The sequence below is a fragment of the Papio anubis genome, chromosome 3 (assembly GCF_008728515.1).
Source record: "Papio anubis isolate 15944 chromosome 3, Panubis1.0, whole genome shotgun sequence".
NCBI classification, from domain to species: domain Eukaryota; kingdom Metazoa; phylum Chordata; class Mammalia; order Primates; family Cercopithecidae; genus Papio; species Papio anubis.
In genome coordinates this window covers 70247013-70264699 of record NC_044978.1, presented here as the reverse complement: position 1 = coordinate 70264699, position 17687 = coordinate 70247013, and the positions used below count along the sequence as shown (strand labels likewise).

At 37.8% G+C, this 17687-nt stretch overlaps 1 long non-coding RNA gene across 1 annotated transcript in view; it reads right to left on the bottom strand.

Annotated features, from left to right (window-relative positions):
- Positions 1 to 6879: 6879 nt before the first annotated feature.
- LOC103884588 overlaps positions 6880 to 17687 on the bottom strand; it is a 51375-nt gene continuing 40567 nt past the window's right edge. Inside the window, exons 3-4 of the long non-coding RNA XR_001902782.3 lie at positions 10880 to 10952; positions 6880 to 9516 (exon numbers count right to left, since the gene is read on the bottom strand). This is a non-coding gene — a long non-coding RNA (uncharacterized LOC103884588). The remainder of the gene's footprint in view (positions 9517 to 10879; positions 10953 to 17687) is intronic.

The window sequence follows — 17687 nt, the reverse complement described above, 5'->3', positions numbered from 1 at the left end:
CAATCCATACATATATTGTGTGTGTGTGTGCGTGTGTGTATGTGTGTGTGTATGTATATGCAATGAGCTGCTCATTTTGGGAGGGCTCTGCTAATGAAAACTCTTTAAGACCTGGGAAAAAGACAGGTTCCAATAGAAGGGATTTTCATTTGTTTCTGTCATGTGTCTTTATATTATCAGCCTAAGATCACTTGAAACTAACTCTTGGCTTAAGATTTTTCAAGCCACCACAGGTAATGGTAATTCTGTCTTCAAATACATATGAAAGTTAGTTTACGGTTAGACATTCTCAGGGGATTTTTTTCTCAACTCTGTTTATTACCGAGATTTAATACAGGCAGTTTTCCTTGAAATACCTAGAGAGGGGCAATGTGCACAGGCCATGCATGTCTATTTGTAGTTCACCCTTACACTAAGGATATAATTCTCTAGTGTCTTTACTTTATAGAGGGTGTGTCTCTTATTAAGCTTCCCATACTAGGCAAGCCCTAGACTTCGTTTTCCATCCCCATAAAACTGCAAAGATATACAGACTAAAGTTCAAGTTCATTCTGGGGCAGGAAATACTCTCAGAAGATGTATTCTGATATTTGGCTTACCTCTCTAGGTCCCCACCTTCATTTAATTTACAGCCTACAGTTTCTAGCTCAGGCACACAATTCATTTTTTTTCAATTTGCATTTTAAGTTGTTTTTAGCAATAGGCTTAGTTTGAGCACCCAGCACACCAGGTTACCCTTTGTAGTCTGTGCAGTCTGATATTGGGTCAAGTTGCCTGATCACGTTGCTTGGTGATCAGCCTACTATAAAGTCACAGTATTTAAATCATTATGCTGAGATTTATATGTCAATGAGGTAGTTGCGTTATCTTTCTCCACTTCTTTTACGTAACATTGCTGTACATTATAACATTGTAAACATTGCTGTAGAAGAAAGAGAAATCAAGAAGCTAAAGTTAACAAAGAATCCAAATTTGGATCTCTTAAAGGCTGGACTGTTTTCTTTGCCTTGCCCTGATTAGGACTCTGCTGAGTCAGCCTTCACATTAGGAAAACTGATTATTTACAAATGTTTGAACATTTTCTCACTGACTCCATGGTTGGGTGTGCCTTTGGGATAACAAAAGATGAACAAGCTAAATAAATGTAATTTTATCCTTCTTTTGAAGGAAATGTTGTAAGTAAGCAATAAAAAAGAGAAGTAGGAATTTATACTTGGATTTCAGCATGTGAATTTGTTTCCATACACACACTCCAGAGGCCTAAAATAGAGTGTGAGACAATTAATGCTGGAAGGGAAAAGAGATTCCCCAATGCAACCTTGTCCTCTTACTGATGAGGAAACCAAGTCTCAGAGAAGTTATATGACCTGTTTAACATCACAAAACAGAATGATTTTTCAGGACTGGATCTCCTGATTCCAAGGACCTGATTTCTTTCAATGATATCATGCTGTCAGGTAAAATGCAGGTTCCATTTCACAAAAAATAATGAATATATTTAACAAAGTTAGTAGATTTGGTAAATTTAGTTTATTTTGTGTACTATACAGAAATTTATGCAAAATAAGCATAAAGAATTTATTGGAACTCAAAAACAAAACAAAACCAACTGTAAAAATTAATCCTTTCCATTATGTGGTGTAGGATTAATCTTTTAACTCTTCAGTATCTTAGTCGTCTTTGCCAGCTCGGTAATTAGAAAACTAAGCTACATCAATGGCACTCAGGGCTGCCATAATTAGTAAAGACAAAACTTTTATTATTTACATATACTGCATTTTAAAATAAACTAAGAAATTTGTTTAGACATTTAGAAATAAACATCCTCATCAGGAATCTCTTCTCTGCTATCATCACTAATTATAAGACCCAAGTATATTATCACTAAGGAGCTATAGCACTCTATCAGTGAGACTGAAGGTTGAACGTGAAACTGGAGACCTGTTAGGAGTAAACCTCAGAATTCAGTGAAATAAATGAAGTCAGAACTAGTGACAGAGAGAAGAGTCAAGTATCGTCTTCATTACTCATGATAAGGCAGCAGCAAATCACATTGACCTAAGAACCATGAAGTTCTCTTGGTATTAAAACCAAATCATAAAAATGACCTTGTCAGGACATCTCTGACAGGTCAACGTTGATGCATCCACTTATAGTACAGGAATAATTATATATTCAGAGCCACATGTTTTTATTTTTATCTGATATTATGCAATTTTGAATTTCCCTCAAAGGGAGCAGTAATAACCCATGCTTGAGATTATTTTTGGACACATTAGAGCTTTAACCTCCTATTTTAAAAACAGAATCCAAGATTTCAATAGATAACTCAGGCTCTCTGTTGCCAGTACATTCCAGTCTCCACAGGTTCACAGAATTTTTAGTCACCTAGGAATAATCAGATCCAGTTGAGATTTTTATTTATTTTCTTTTGTTTTAAGTAAGGACAGTGAAAGTTCACTTACTTAGTACAGGGTTTTGTTTCACATCTGCAAGAGATCAAAGTTAGTATGGGAAGTATCTACGGCATGGGTAAGTTGTGAAATCAAAAGAACTGCATGTGCCAGTAGAGTTTAGTTTATGGATAGTCTCATGAGCAAAAACTGTAGATACAGTAAGCGTATTATATATCAATAATAAAAAGTGCCAATCAACAAAACATAAAAGGGGATTACTCTATAGAAATCAAACTTTATGTGGTAAAAGAAATGCTAAAATTATTAGCAAAAATTGCCAAGAGTACCTATTAAAAGAAATATCATTTCTCTCTTGACAGTTTTCTCTCCAAAATGAACTCAATGATGCAGGTACTAGTGAAGAAAAAAATGAACACTTTTTAAAAAATTATACTTTAAGTTCTGGGATACATGTGCAGAATATGCAGGTTTGTTACATAGGTATACACGTGCCATAGTGTTTTGCTGCACCCATCAACCTGTCATCTACATTAGGTATTTTTTCTAATGCTATCCCTCCCGCAGCCCCTAACCCCTGACAGACCCCGGTGTGTGATGTTCCCCTCCCTATGTCCATGTGTTCTCACTGATGATTACATTTTTATTACTATTGCCAAAGGAAAAATTTCTCTAACTTAAGCATCATATTTCCAAAATTTGTTTAGCTATTTTTAGGACTTTTCCTCCTATTGGAAATTTGATGAGCATGAAGAAAAAGCTTAATGGAAGAAACAAATTCGAGGAGAGAGTTTATGGAAAATGGAGAAAGGACAGTGAGAACCGAGAAAGACTGAATAAGAGAGAGTAAAGAACAAGATGGTGACATAGACTACTTATTCATTCTTTCTTTTTTCCTTCTGCAGCAAGTATTTGTTAAGCTTTGCTAAGTGCCAGGTATTCTTCTAGGCACTGGAGACACAGCAGGGAACAAAACAAAACACTTTCCTTTGTAAGATTTATATTTTAGTATAGGGACTCGCCAACCTTTTCTATAACAAGCCAAATAGTAAGTATTTTAGGCTTTGAGGACCATGCAGTCCCCATTAGGACGGCTGAACTCTGCCATTGTAATGCAAAAGTTGCCACAGAAAGGCAAACACGTGGCCATGACTGTGTTCCAATAAAACTTTATTTACTGAAACACATGATAGGCCAATGTGTCCTGCAAGTCATAGCTTGTAGAGTGCAAAGGAAAGAAGGAAGTCCAGGATGACTTCGAAGAGTCTTGCTTAAGCAACTTAGTGACCATGACAAGAAATGGTTTCCATGGAGCAGTAGAGAGAAATTGAAGAAAGCAAGTGTAGACAAATTTTTACGTTAAAAGGGAGCAAAGAAAAGGACCGTGGAAGGTGTTTTATTGTGCTTGTCTCTATTTGCAAGGTATTTTGCTTTTGTTTGAGGTGAGAAAAATAGTATAGCATGTTTCTATGATGATGGAAAAACTCCAGTAGAAAACAAGGCCGGGTTCAGTGGCTCATACCTGTAATCCCAACACTTTGGGAGGACGAGGCAGGCAGATCAACTGAGGTCAGGAGTTCAAGACCAGCCTGGCCAACATGGTGAACCCCCTGTCTCTACTAAAAATACATAAATTAGCCCGGCATGGTGGTGGGTGCCTGTAGTCCCAGTTACTCGGGAGTTTGAGACAGGAGAATCACTTACCCATGAGGCGGAGGTTGCAGCCTGGGATACACAGTTAGACTCCATCAGAAAGAAGAAAGAAAGAAAAGAAAGGAAAGAAAGAAAGAAAGAGAGAGAGAGGGAGGGAGGGAGGAAGGAAAGAAGGGAGGGAGGGAAGTGAAAACAATAGCAGTGGAGAAAAAGAGGTGATAACTGCAGGAAGAAAGTATTTGAACTTTAAATAGAGAAGGGAGGATGAGGCCTATGCACAAGTCCTTGACTCTAAATAAGAACATGGGCCTAGAGCAGTGGCTCACACCCATAATCCTAGCACTTTGGAAGGCCCAGGTGGGCAGCTTGCTTGAACCCAGGAGTTTGAGACCAGCCTGGGTAACATAGGGGGAGACCCCATCTCTACAAAAAATACAAAAATTAGCCAGGTGTGGTGGCACATACCTGTAGTCTCAGCTACTTAGGAGGCTGAGGTGGGAGGATCACTTGAGCCCGGGAGATAACAACTGCAGTGAGCCATAATTGTGCCATTTCATTCCAGCCTGGGGGACACAGTGAGACCTTGTCTCAAAAAAAGAAAAAAGAAATGTACAATTCACCTCTTGTAATAGGAAAGAGGGCAAAATATAAAGTTACAGATGCAAGTAAGTTGTCATGTATGGTTGGGAGAACGTGGATCGCTGATAGAAAGTGATGATGAGACAGAACTAAACTGACTACAGTTACCCCCTTGGTCTTCTTCTGTTTTCTACTTTCTGAAGACAATAAATATAATAACTATCATGGGCAGATAAGAACACCACAGCAGAAAATGATTTTTAGAGGAGGCGAGAGATGTCATTGGAATTGGGGGGCGGAAGTATATTTCAAGAATGACTAGTAGAGGGAGCAACCACTTTGAGGAATATCATATGACCTGAGCATAGGAACGAAAATCACATTGCTGGACTGAGGGCCTGGATTCTGATGTGCAATGGCTGTCATTATGTAAGGAAAGTAGGAAATGATCAGAAGAATTTAGACAATGTTATTAAAAGTTTAAATTTTATTTAATAAGCAATATTGTTGATCCATGGGGTCCCTGTATGGTTCTGTGAAGGAGAAGTGAAAGGAGATACTTAAGAAAGGTAAATCTTCCTATTAGTATTGGCTGTATTAAGAGATACCAACAAAGTGGTCTGTTGTTCCAGTCCAACTGGGGTCATCGCTGGCTTGTCTCAAGAAAGATACTGAAGTATAGGTCAGCAAGGCTAAATGTATTCACAGTTCATGGGAAAAAATTGTGATGGAAACAACTACTATACAGAAATTACATGGTAGATAGAATTAGGAACAGACAGAGAAAAACAAAGTTGACAAAAGAATCATCAATGTATAATGTAGAATTAATTTCGAAGCTCTAAAGCCCTGCAAATAAAAACACATTTCATGAGACATGAACTCTAGAAATCATTCATGTCCAGACAACAGTGATACCTGTGTGAGTCAGAGCTAACAGTGCCAATCCTGAAATACTACATCATACCAATTGAATGGGTAATGGTTATAAACTATGTTTCAAAACAAGAGAGCAGTGGGGCACATTGTCTCCACTCCTTATACCCACACCTCAACTCACGACTGCCTGAAGTTCAAAGACTTTGTCCTTTAGGAACAATAAACTTTGTTTGTTTTTTGAGATGGAGTCTGGCTTTGCCGCGCAGGCTGGAGTGCAGTGGCGCAACCTCAGCTCACCGCAACTTCCGCCTCCTGCCTCAACCTCCTGAGTAGCTGGGATTATAGGCGCCCACCACCATGCCCGGTTAATTTTTACAATAAACTTTTAGGGCAAAATTTGTTCAAAGAAATTAGAAATCAACATGTAATCTTCATTTTTAGATTTAACATCTCAAAATAAAACTCTGAGGCTTATATGCCAACCATCAAAACAAATCCTCATTCAAGTTGAGGCATCTCAGAGCAGAGTGGTGGTCACACTCAAGAGCAAACCCACCTGGCCTTCACAAAAAGCCCATAGTTTTGAAGAGGCAGCAATAAAGAAAGGGCAGGTGGAGCTGCCAGTACACACCACGCTTGTATCCAGGAAGTTCCTTGCTCTCTTTTTGGCTGAGAAAATGACTCACTGTTGTAATCTTGAGTAAGTCACTTAAATTCTAAGCATTCAACTTCCTTCCATCCACTAACAATGACCTAATACTAAACATGCTGGAAAATGATGTAAGACCATTTCCTCTCCATTACCAATGGCTAAGAGTAACAGGTGACTAAGGAGAGAAAAAAAAAAAAAAGGAATGATGCATAAAACAAAAGTAATTCACCCTTTATCATAAGACCACTCCCACTAAGTTAGGAGTATTTCTCCTAGGAACGTTTTTGAGCTATTTCAACATGGGTACTGGGATAGCTAATTCAAGAGCTAGGGTTCAATTCTTTCCACAAAAACAGATTTTCAAACTATGATCTGTTGTCTAGGTGAGAATGCGTGTGCCAGTGTCTTTTAAAAAGTGTTGGCCGGGCGCGGTGGCTCAAGCCTGTAATCCCAGCACTTTGGGAGGCCGAAACGGGTGGATCACGAGGTCAGGAGATCGAGACCATCCTGGCTAACACGGTGAAACCCCGTCTCTACTAAAAAAATACAAAAAAATAGCTGGGCGAGGTGGTGGGCGCCTGTAGTCCCAGCTACTCGGGAGGCTGAGGCAGGAGAATGGCGTGAACCCGGGAGGCGGAGCTTACAGTGAGCTGAGATCCAGCCACTGCACTCCAGCCTGGGCGACAGAGCGAGACTCCGTCTCAAAAAAAAAAAAAAGTGTTTTATACTGTGTGTTCATGAACTTGTATTCTAATCTTCTAGTTTAATTAAAAAATGCTCACCAAATGTAACAAAAGTTTATAGCTTTAGTTCAGAAGCAAGTAGTAATTAGAAAGAATGAAGGCTTTAGCCAGTTCACTTTTATAAAATATAAACTGCAGATTTAAAATTTTTTTTGGAAAAAACCCCACAAAGGAAAAGCTATAATATGAGGGTTAGGTATGTAGATTTAGCCAACACACCCAGCTTCAAATCCTGGCTCTGTTTACTAGCTCTAGGTTGAGGGAAAGCTTCTTAATTGCTCTAAGTTCTACACTTTTCATTTGCAAAATGTGGATAGTAATGCCTAATCCATGCATATTGCTGTGAAACTTAAGCAAGAAAAAATATACATATTAAAATTATGCATAAGGTATATATGTAGCAATTGATGCAATTTGATGCATAGTTAATACTTGGGTTTTATAAGTGAGGAAAAATTTGACCTGTGTAATACAGTAGTTTAATTTTATTCATTTAGTTTTCAGCTATTCAGAGCCTTTATTAAGTTCTTTAGAAAGAAATGATTTCTCAAATTCTTCGAAATCATCCACTAAGTTCACAGCAGATATTACACACAATGTTTTGCTTCTCTTTGGTGACCAATGTGACTTCTACAACAAATTCTATTTCTTATCTCTATGTGTTATTTCAGATATTTAAGTAATTTAATATTTCAAATATACTTAAAATTTCTAGTTATTCTTGGGATTATTTGCATGTCAGACATCAACATGTAGATCATTGCTTTGTTAAGTAATATCTTGAAATCTAACTGTTTAGCAAAGCAGAAAGGCCCTAGGAAAAATAATAATAATAAAAAAGAGGGACTAATCCTTCCCTTCCTTAGCCCTAGAGTATAAATGATTAAGCATCGTAATTGCAGGGTTCCTTATGCCTTATACAGTAAAAACATCAGAGAACAAGGGAAACAAACACAGTTCTCTTTGAGTCAGTGGCATGCTTCCCTGCCTACCACATGACCCAAGCCAAGACTTGAGAAATAGGTGACTTGGCAAAGAAAAAGAAATAGCATATACTCGTAGAAAGCCCATAAACCAGAGCGGATGTGTAACTTGAAAACCCAAGCAAGGGCCTACTGCCCTTTTATTGGTTTTGCCTCTTGCCTCTATTGCCTTGTATTACCTCTGTTGGTGGCAATCAAGGCTGTGAACATGGTAAGGAAAAAAAGAAAGACTGCTAAAACCGGCTTGGCACTGAATCCCGTCACACAGCATTACAGGTCCATGAGCACACAAGCAGAATTTGACTTGCCCTTTCATATATCTTCACTATAACCTTGTCACTTTCTTAACTGAATTTATGGATCTCAGGTTGGTTTGGTCTTTACTATTCTTTACTGAAAATTTACATAAAATGGGTATTTGTTACTGTCATTATTTTATTATTGCTTTGCCAATTTGTTCAATGAAAATGGCCACAGCCAAATGATCAAGAAAAACTATGCAGAAATATTTGCTTGTCATAAATTATATATCCTAATAATATGTTAATGATATGCAACTGTTGAGTGCATTATATAACCTTTTATAAATGAATTCCTTCACTTCCAATCACTTCCAATTTGAATAGAGTGAAAAACTTATCAATCACAAAGTTATTATGAAGAAGATAATCAGAATTACCCAGCTTGAAGAAAGTTATTTAATTCAGTGTCTTATTTCTACACAAAAAAACCTCACAATTTCTTAAAGACAAAGTTTGTATTAAATTACACATAATATACACATTGCATGTATATAAACATGCGAATACTTTCACAGTGGAAATCTACTCTTAAGTAATGTTATTTAGGAATAAAGAGTTAAGATCAAGCATTCTATAATATTGAAATAACCTAGATGTTCTATCAAACAAATAGATGAATTAGAGAAAGATTTTGAAAGAGGTTGGAATAGATTATGCAACAGTAGCTTATGTCTGTATTCAGAAAACTGAAAAACCGTTTCCTGTCATTCAGGAAGAAGGGGTCATCTTATTCTAGTGACTAAAGGGAGCAAAGGATATAGTTAAACCAAAATGAACTGGCTATATTTCTAAAATCAACTCTTCCATGAGACCGTCAAAATCCATGTTTGAAAAAAATCCTTCATATTTTCACTTATTTTGCTTTGATTACTCAAAGAGAGAAAAGCTGGTATCTGAGATCTAAAAGCAGATAAAAAACAAATTCCAAATGTTCAAATCTGAGCAACATACTTAATTCCAAACTTAGCTAATCCTGAGTCTACCTGGACATTTACCTTTTTAAATTAATTTTTTTTAACCAGAAATACTGGTCTAGAATAATCAGGAAGCATAAATCATAAGAGCCAAGAGGGAAAGCCAGAAACTTGCAGCTGGCACAACTGATCTGGTCTTGTCAGTATAAATGACCATGACATGTTGATTCCAGTAGGACCTGAGGCCCCCAGAGTACAGGCGTGATGGAAATTGTGCTTTGGTGGAAATAGCGTGGAAATTCAGGTAAGAGAATTCACTTGAACTCAGTTTCTGCCTCTTCCAGCTGTGTTAGTCATGACTCCTGATGGAAGTTCCAGAAATCCAACTAGAATTAGCCTAGACAAAGGAAAATGAGACATTTATTGGCTGAGGAAAGCAAACTGGCGGAAGGACAAAAATACAGTTGTCACCAAGGACAACTGGCCCTGGGGTAGGAATGCTGCCGGGTTCCTCTCTTTCATTGCCATTTTTGCCTGCATGTCAGCTTCCTTCTCTAGGACCAGAGCTCTCAAGCTACATATCACAACAATCTTCAGTGGCCCCTGCCTCCTCTGTGAAAAACTTCCCAACCAGCAAAGAGGAGTCTCTCCCTACATCACCATCCTCCATCCTTCTTCTCATCTTAGTAAAAACGTGACGAAAGATTCCAAATGACTAGGCTCTCCTCTTTCATTCAAGTCCTGGGACGGCAGGGTTGCCACCATTAGTCCAGCTTCTGTCAGATGGCCTCTGAGGTCAGTGTAGCCCAGGAGATTAAGGTCACATAACATGAGGTGGTTTCCAACCAGTCCAAATGTTGGAGGTTGGGATTGGGGAGCAGTTTCTTACAATAAAGGGGTTAGTACAGGTAAGATTTCTGTGAGCAAGGCAGCCCTGGTGATTTAACTCTGCTACAGTAGCTGCTGGCCTGAGGCCAAGTTACCTTAACCTCCTTAGTTTCCTAAACCATACAATGGGTAAATTATAGTATTTAACTCAGAATCATTGTGAGGAGTTATTAAATTAATACATGATAAAGTACCTTAAAAACACAAAATGCTTACAAATGAATACATTTTCAGTTTTTTCCTCAGATTAGATTCAGATATATTTCTGGAATCTGGTGTAAGCCAGTGAAGAACTGCCTTTCCCTCAGCCTCATTTTAAGCATTAGATGCTGCCCAGTGAATTTATCATTAATAATTCTTAAGGAAAGGTTCTAATAATTAGCAGGTTATTTGTAGCAAGTATACCAGATCAAATGTACGAAGATATGTTAGCAAGAATTAGGTCTAGCAATTTAAAAATATCAAGCCTAAAAGAACAAGAGTTTCCTGGCTAACACTGTGAAACTCTCTCTCTACTAAAAATACAAAAAATTAACCGGGCGTGGTAGTGGGCACCTGTAGTCCCAGCTACTCTGGAGGCTGAGGCAGGAGAATGGCGTGAACCCAGGAGATGGAGGTTGCAGAGAGCTGAGATCGTGCCGCTGAACTCCAGCCTGGGTGACAGAGCGAGACCCCGTCTCCGAAAAAAACAAAAAACAAAAAACAAAAAAAAAAAAAACAAGAGTTTATTCTGTCTCATCAGAAAAACAGCCATTTCTGCTCCATAATCTGAAATCTAAATTATGGACTACTCCAAAGAAATGTGTTTTCCAGAGAATGTAGCTGAATACTTATCTAGAATAGGAAAGTAAATTTTACTTAGCGCTCCTTACTCGTAGCATTCTGAGTCCTTTCCTTAATACTGATTTACATATCATGTGGGAGGCTGGCAACACAAATTCCATGCTGTTAAAAAGGAAACAAGGGTGGAAATATTTAGCAGCTCACCTGCAGTGGTTCGTGACATCACTCAAGTAATGACACCAAGTGAAAAATTCTTCTCTTCCATCCCCAAATTCAGGACTTCACTATTTCTTGAATTAATTGACTGTTCTTAATTCCATAGCATTCGACTTTGGAATTGAAATATGTGGTATTTGATGCAGTTCATAAAGCAGGTAGTTAGCTCTCCCTGTGTGTAAGGCCTCCTTAAACTACTAGCTTTTGTTGTATTTCCCTGCCTCGAGCAACTTTTCTCTGGTGGGAGAAGGCCAGGGTTGACACTGAATTTCTCAGTGTCAATCCCACCTACTTTATCCCACCCAAAACTATTCTAAAGAAAATAAAGCAATTCTGCCTCATCCTTGGCACACTAAACACAAACTCCAATCTCATCTCCACTGGGATCGCCTCTCTGAACTCTCAAGCCTGGTCAGATGATCCTCCTTTGGGTCTCAAAGTACACTGGGCATGTCCCTTGTCTATTTTCTTCAGCAGGTATGTATCTTCAGTGCCTAACAATGTGCATACTATTTATTAAATAACAAGTATTTATTGGGCATCCACAATAAGTCAGGCTTTAATCTAGTAGTTGTAGAAGTTGATACTTAAAACATGAATGAATGAATAAGATTTCCAATTCCATCTGCAGGTGGGATTAGGAACCAGTCGTATACCATAAGTTTGGGCTCTCCCAGGACCATTAGGTTATAATAGTTTCCATTAATCCCCACTGTCCTTGTCCAGCCATTACAACTGGGCCTTTCCGAAATTTTCTACTAGTTCCTTAAGTGCTTGTATATGGCTAGAATTCTGCACCCTGATCCACTTGGCAAGAAAAGAGCTTTGGCTTTTTTATTGATAGTCTCCTTCTCCTAGGGGCTGTGTCTAGCACAAGTGTTATGAGCCATCTGAACCACGATGCCTCTACCCATTGAACTTCAACATAGCCCCACCCAGTGTCTACAGTGGCCATTTCAATGTCCATTATTCCTACACCTCCTGGGTCACCACTGCCACCTCTCTCTCAAGAGATGAGCTCAACTTCTATCATGTAGAGTAAATGGAATATATTAGGTACCAACATCCTCAAATTTATATCTGTACATCTTCAAAATTATCTGCCCATATACCTGTTGTGTCCTTATTTCCTCTTTTCATTATGGAAAATGTCTCTCCTCTGCTGGAAAAAAATTAAGCCCCCAACCTTAGTTCTGGATCCCATTCCCTCTCTCTGTCTCTGACTTTGAGACACAACTTTTATTTGAATGTATAAGTTCCTTATACATCAGACCTATTAACTTTTCATATAGTACCTAAAAATTCTCTGTAGTAGTTGAAAAGGTAACAAAGCAATGTTCCCAGTAAAGGTTTTTATAAACCAGGGTTTCCCCACCTCAGCACTGTTGACATTTTGTATGGGATAATGAGGAAGCCGGGGTGGGTTGTGGGGAGCTATCCTGTGCATTTAGCATCTCTGGTCTCTACTCACTACATGCCAGTAGCACCTTACTCCTCAGGTTGTAACAACCAAAAATGTCTCCAGAGATTGTCAAATGTCCCTTGGGGGGCAAAATTACTCCTGATCAACTGAGAACCACTATTATAAGCAATTAGAAAGCAAAATGTAGGATTTGAGAGCAAGATCAGAGGCTTCAGGTATCTGGATACAGAATCAACCTAAGTTGTGTGTTTGAGTTTGAATGCCATTAACGATAAAACTTTAAGGGTCAAAAATATACTACACAGTGAAATTGTGGTAAAGAATCAAATGATTAAAAATTCAGCTAGGGGTCTAAGATAAAGTTATGAGTGCTAATGAAATAGTAGATTGAGCATACAAAGACCTTCATTTTTTGAAAGATAACATAATGATTAAGAGTTTGATCTTCCCTGTTCTTTGTATAGGAAGCTTTATTGTAAGAAAGGGGGCATTGCACAAAGCTGTGAAGTGATCCAATTTTTCACAAAATTCTCCAGATGAATGCCTGTAAATATCCTCCTAAAACATGTATGAATTCCATATTCCTGATACAAATGATCACCTCCTACTCTGATTTGCAGAAAATTAAGGCACAGAAAAAGAAGACAGGAACTTTCAAATAGTATAATAAAATAGTATATGTTTCTTATAATTTAAAATGGTTCATGACTGTGTTGCCCCGCTTACTTCATTTACACATGCTGATACTTGCTTTGTATACTAATCAATAAGTTAAATATATTAGTGGTCACTCCTACTAAAAGTTAGGCAAAGGGTCATTAAAAATACATATAAAAATAACCCTCATACTAATCTTACTTCCATGAAAAAGTTCAATCTCATGTTTAACACGTCAATTCATTAATTTTTTCCAGAAAGGGAAACAACTTGATAATAACAGAATATGTTGTGGTTAAGAGTGAGGGACAGAGTCAAACTGTGGGAGTTCGAATGCCAGGCTCCCTCTCTTCTTGCTGTGTGACTTTGGGAGAGTCATTTACCTTCTCTGGGCCTACACCACACAATTAGAAGAAACAATCGTGTGGAAAGTACAGTGTCCAGCATGTCCATAACTATCGCCATCATCATCATTATCATCATCATAGATAACCAACCCTACCCACTAGCCACTGCATAGAGGCTAACCAACATACCAGTCAAGGACAGGGCTTCTGGATCTAGCCAGACCTTGCCACTGAGAATGATGACCAATAAATATCAGCTTCCTTCCAGACACGCATCTGAGACTCACTATTATCTGTTTCTGGCAGGGTTTTAAAAGTCTCTCAGGAGCCTGCTGATCGTTGATTACTATACTCATTATCAAAAAAGGAATTATCCAGAAATTAGCATATTCTTCTTCAAATAATATGATCTCTTTTTTTTTTTTTTCTTTGATACAATGTCTAGCTCTGTCACCCAGGCTGGAGTGCAGCGGCGTGATCTCGGCTCACGGTAAGCTCCGCCTCCCGGGTTCACGCCATTCTCCTACCTCAGCCTCCTGAGTAGCTGGGACTACAGACGCCCACCACCACATCCAGCTAATTTTTTTTTTTTTTTTTTTTTTTTTGTATTTTTGGTAGAGACAGGGTTTCACTGTGTTAGCCAGGATGGTCTCGATCTCCTCACCTCGTGATCTGCCCACCTCGGCCTCCCAAAGTGCTGGGATTACAGGCCTGAGCCACCGCGCCCAGCCTTTGATCTCATTTTTTAATTAAAAAAGTAATATATAAGAAAATGTGCATTGTAAAAAGAGGTAAAGAAAAATACACGGAAATAAGGATCTCATTAATTCATTTTTTGGATATCTACCATATGTAAGGAGGGATTTTGTTAGGTGTTAGAAAAAAAAGAAAAAGATGAATATAATACAGAACTGATTATCAACCAGTAGAGACATGAAACATATATTAGATATCAAATTCCACATCAGGAGTATGAAACAAGAGCTATAAAAACACAAAGAAGAAAGAGAAAATTAAATAAAATATAGGAAAATGGAGAATTTCCTTGGTTTTTAGGAAGGCATACATAGGACTAATGGGAGGATACGGATGAGAAAGAGTGCGTTTCCAATCACACTCAGCTAAAAGTCCTCTTCCCCACGCCCCCTTAACAACCACAATTTTTGTATAGGAGATACAGTAAATATCAAAGAAAGCCATTAGAATAACCAAAAAAAAAAAAAATTGCAAAAGGCAGCATCCTGAGAAGCACATGTGAGAACGAAGATTGGCCCATTCACTTTACAAAGCGAAGGATTTTACGGGATGATTGTATACATGGGACCATAATACCAACCAGAAAAGCCACTGTCACCGTTATGCTCCAGTGCCCACCACTTACCACATGAATGAATGTGGTCCTAAACTCAAGGCCCAAACTTTGTTTTCTATAAGACCATTGAGGTTCTCATTATGCTTGGAATAGCTCCAAGGTAATTAAGGTAAAAAATAAATAGACCAAGTTTATGTAATTTCATGAATCTACCTTCCCTTCATTTTGTGGTCTGCTTCACTGTAGTCAAAATTAAAATCAAGAATAAAGAGCAGTAAATGTTTTCACAGTGTGTCTACCCCTGGTTGCCAGTCAGAGCCATGTTTTCAAGCCCTGTGAGAGTGTAATGATCTGACTTTCTTCAGAAAGAGAAAATCAGCAAAATACTTCTAGTTTTGTAGCTACTCTCCAATCCCCACCTTCACTTATTTGCCTTTCTGTACATCTCATTTATCCATTTTCTCCAATACTTATTTTTCAGATTTCTAAAACAACCTCGAACATATCTATTGTCCTCTCATTCAGAGTAACCTCTGGAAAAGCACCATGCCTGGAGGGAACGTGGCCCACTGAACCTAAGTAGCAACTTGGAAAGGCTGGTTCTGGAATAAAGTAAATCTAGAATTTGATTAATACACCGTGTATAGCACAGCAAAGTGATGAACTTCTGAAAGATATTGTAAATATGAAAAAAAAAAGCAGAAGTGATAAATTGTCCTAGTTTATGATATTATCACAAGTAGTTGTAGTATTATGAAAATTAAAACTATTCTCATTGAATAATAACAGATACAAACAACTAGGGATCAGTTTCTGGAATGGCCTCTAATAAAATCAAACATAATTTTCCATTCTTCTCAGAATCACATTTAAATTTACTCAGGAAGATTAACAACAACAACAACAACAACAACAGTAATGGTGAATGAAGAGAAGAGTCTAATTTCCTAAATATTCATTTTGAAGAACTGCAGTTTTTGAAACTGATCTGGTAAGACTGGATCTTTTAGTTCCTGCCTAAAAATAAAATCAAATGATCCAACAACTCCTCACTCAAAAGTCAGGTTTGGGATCAAATACAATACGAATAGTAAGTGTCCACCTTAGTTTGCACTTTTCCATGATTCAGTAAAAATTCATTAAAAAAAAAAGTCACATTTCGTTTCCTGCCTCCTCTACCCTGTGAAGGCACTATAAAGAGTAACTGTTACTATTTATAGAAGTAAGAAGATGGTCTTACGGAAAGAATGCTGGACAGATCTAGATTTTTATCCCAACTTTACCCTGCAAACTTAAACAAATAATTTAATCTTGTTGAATCTAATTTTCTCATTTTAAAATGGGGACAAAAGGATTTTTCCTTGCTTTACTTGTAAGGTTTTCATGAATATCAAATGAGATAACATATATAAAGTGCTTTTAAAAAGCATAATGCTCTAGTACACTCTTTAGTAAAGATATGTGGCCGGGCACGGTGGTTCAAGCCTGTAATCCAGCACTTTGGGAGGCCGAGACGGGTGGATCACGAGGTCAGGAGCTCGAGACCATCCTGGCTAACATGGTGAAACCCCGTCTCTACTAAAAAATACAAAAAACTAGCCGGGCGAGGTGGCGGGGGCCTGTAGTCCCAGCTACTCAGGAGGCTGAGGCAGGAGAATGGCGTGAACCCGGGAGGCGGAGCTTGCAGTGAGCTGAGATCTGGCCACTGCACTTCAGCCTGGGCGACAGAGCGAGATAAAAAAAAAAAAAAAAAAGATATGTAATGAGGCACTTATTATATTTTATTTATATATATTTTTCAAGCTATTTTAAAACACATACATATGCTTAATTATCATAATATACTATTTTATCAATTCTTTTAAAGTAACCAACATACACTAAAGCATCGAGGTTAAGCTCATGGACTTTTATGTCAAACTGCTGCTTACCAGAGCAAATCGCTTAGTCTACTTCTGAGTTTCTTAATCTACAAAAGGGTATATAATAATAATATCTACTGTTAGGACTAATTGGACTGTTGTGCATTTTAAATACATTGAAATCTGTAAGGTACCTGGAACAAGGACTGTTGCACAGTAAACACTGAAAAATTAGTTTTTCTAAGAATAGTAAGAATCTGAAAAGATACGTGAATCAGCTGGCATCTTTATCACTAGAGGAGGTAGACATTTACATATCGGACCATGTGACACATTTACTCTCTCAGTGGGGACAGTGGGGAGATGTAGTCACCTGTTTCTCTTAAATCCACTTATATTTTCTATCTAGAAAGAAAAGATCACAAAAACCTTGAAATCCTAACTACCTTTTTTTTGTTGTTGTTGCAGTTCTCAAGAAATTAAAAGGATATAAACAATATGACTCACTAGCAAGTGAGAGGATGTAGCCAAACTCTGTATTCCAGGCTTCTACTTCCTGTAAGTGGCTAACTTTTTGATCTCACTATGCTTAGTAATAAGAAAATGGAAGCAATGGTTAAAGACATTAAATGAGAAATGTGTCCTCATAGTACCTAGTCCAGAGATCCAAAATAACTTATTATGCCTGGAAAACAGCCTCATGGTCCTCATAGTCACAATAGAGCCCTGTCTTGAGAAATATCATAGGTTTGCTCTTTATCTTATCAACCTGTGTTTCAACAACTGTCAGCTAAGTTCCGAAGACATGACTGGGATATCAGTTATGCTTCTTATTGGAAACTCTAATTGTTTTGCATCATTTTTATCCCTGGATCAAAACACAATAAACAGTTACCTTCTCTATGGTAACTAAGCAACAAAGACTTTTTTTTTTCCTTCTTAAGGGTTTCATGAAGTTACATTTTTTATCATTTAAGACTAAAATCCTTTCATTTTTCCTAAATAATCCAAATAATAACTGACACTAATTATTCTCTGGATATTACTTTTAGTGCCCTTCAGAAATTATCTCATTTAATC